Genomic DNA, 2,404 nt, shown 5'->3' on the forward strand with positions numbered 1-2,404 from the left:
TTTGCCACATCACACCACCTGACCAAAAAATATTAGCAGTGTTTGTAGTCTAACCAGCGCTACTGTTAAGGAAGTAGCTGTAGCGCCTGTGCACCTAGACGCGCTACTGCTATTTCTTCTATGGGTAAACTTATACGAGTAGCGCTGTTTTTGTACAAGCGATATAGCTAGTTTTACGTACCAGTAGATATTTTGGCTGGCACTCATAGCAGTAGCGTGCTTTGGCATCCACACTACTGCTATGGTTGCCACCGACCTACCACCTTTCCCCTCCTTCCTCCCCTTTCTTCTTCCTCTCCCCTTCCTTTCTCCCCCTTTCCTTGCACCTTGCTTGTTCCTTTCAATGCTCCCCCTCCACCACCCCTCCATTAGAGCCGTCCCTCCCCCTCTTCTTTGCCCTCCACCACCCCCTCCATTAGAGCCCTCCCTCCCCCTCTTCTTTGCCCTCCACCACCCCCTCTTCTTTGTGCCCTCCACCACCACCTCCTCCATTAATGCCCTCCCTCCCCTCTTCTTTGCCCTCCACCCCCTCCATTAATGCCCTCCCCCTCCCTCTTCTTTGGCCTCCACCCCCTCCATTAATGCCCTCCCTCTCCCTCTTCTTTGCCCTCCACCCCCTTCCATTAATGCCTTCCCTCTTCTCTCCCTCTCCTCTCCCACTATCTCCCTAGCTAGCTCTTTCTCTCTCTCTCTCTCCCTAGCTAGCTAGCTAGTTAGAGCTATATATCTAGAGCTACTAGGTAATTAAGAAGAAAGGTGCTTGATATCCCTCTCAACACATATGTGAGCAAAGAAAGGTGTTTGTGTGGACATGAACGCAATTATATATATATAACGAATTGTGTGTGGCATAATTTGAGTTGCCTACATTGTGTATTTGATGAAATAATGTGGGTGACATGAGTTGCCTATGTTTTGCCGAAATGTCGATTCAATTCTTTTTTGGCGAATTTCGGGCAAACTCAATATGTCCTATGTTTAGGGAAGGTCATGCCGAATATTTGTATGAATTTGATCCATGCATGCATATATACGTGGTTATAATATTTTCTCCGCGCGCAGGTGATCATGAAGGTCAATGGAAGGATGGTGGAAAGATACTAGCAATCCACTATGGACGACATGTATGAAAAAGACTAAAGGATGTTTTATGTCCATGTCGAAAATGCAAAGGAATAGTCAGGCTCGACCCGTTTGAGGGTGGCACATTCAAGGCGCACCTGCTCAAGCATGGTTTCATGCATGGCCATACTCGGTGGATAAGTGACGATGATGATGATGATGAGGATGTCGACGGGGCAGGAAATAACGACATGGGGCCACCAGACGAAGAGATGACTGATTATGTGCCTGAAGAAGAAGACGACCTCGGAAATGTCGATGGTGAAGAGGCAGTTCAAGGTGGAGAAGATGCGGACACGCCGCCGTCTTCGTCGCTACTAAGTTTAGCCATGCGGGACCCGCATGTTCGAGACCTGCTTCACAAGAAGGCGAATAGCGACAGAGCTGCTTCTATAGAGGAGGCAAAACTGGCACAACTGGAGGTAGACTCGATGACTCCTTTGTATGATGGTTGCAATCCCGAGGTGACCCGCTTGAGTTTCACACTAGAACTTCTAAAGACGAAGGCAAAAAACAAATGGACAGATACAAGCTTGGATGAGCTTTTGAAGTATCTAAAGAAGGTTCTTCCCGCGGGAAGCCTGTGTCCTACTAGTGTTGAGGAGGCAAAGAAAATCGTGTGCCCTCTTGATCTGCCACACATTAGATATCACACATGCATCAATGATTGCATCATATATCGGAACGAGCACGCAGAAAAAACCATCTGTCCAAAGTGCAATGCTTCACGATATAAAAAGGCCGGAAAGAAAGCTCCACAGAAAGTTGTATGGTACTTTCTAATCACTCCGCGTCTACAGTGGTATTTCGTAGATCCTAAGGAAGCAAAGCTTATGCGCTGGCACGCGGAGAGGGTGAAGCCAGATGACGGAGATGAGCCGAAGCTGAGACATCTCGCAGATGCTAGCCAGTGGAGAGCATTAAATGCTGAATTTGATTTTTCGCAAATGATCCAAGGAACATCGTGCTTGGCTCTAGTAGTGATGGCATGAATCCATTTGGCAACCAGAACACCAATCATAGCACATGGTCCGTGTTTGTATGGATGTACAACCTCCCCCTGGTTGTGCATGAAGGAAAAATACATACACATGGCTATGCTTATTCAAGGGCCGAGACAACCGGGAAATGATATAAATTTGTATCTCAGGTTACTGAAAGAGGAGCTACATACCTTATGGACAATGCCGGCCAAGACATGGGATGAAAGCAAAGGAGAGTATTTCTACATGAGAGCCGCGCTGATCACGACGTGCAGGACTATCTCGGTTACGGCTATCTC

At 47.4% G+C, this 2,404-nt stretch overlaps 1 pseudogene; it reads left to right on the forward strand.

Moving 5' to 3' along the window:
• Positions 1 to 1,065: 1,065 nt before the first annotated feature.
• On the forward strand, positions 1,066 to 2,114 carry LOC147958724 (uncharacterized; annotated as a pseudogene).
• The last annotated feature ends 290 nt before the right edge of the window (positions 2,115 to 2,404 follow it).

This window comes from Triticum urartu, chromosome 7A (genome assembly GCF_056163025.1).
Source record: "Triticum urartu cultivar PI428250 chromosome 7A, HENAU_Tu73, whole genome shotgun sequence".
Classification (NCBI taxonomy): domain Eukaryota; kingdom Viridiplantae; phylum Streptophyta; class Magnoliopsida; order Poales; family Poaceae; genus Triticum; species Triticum urartu.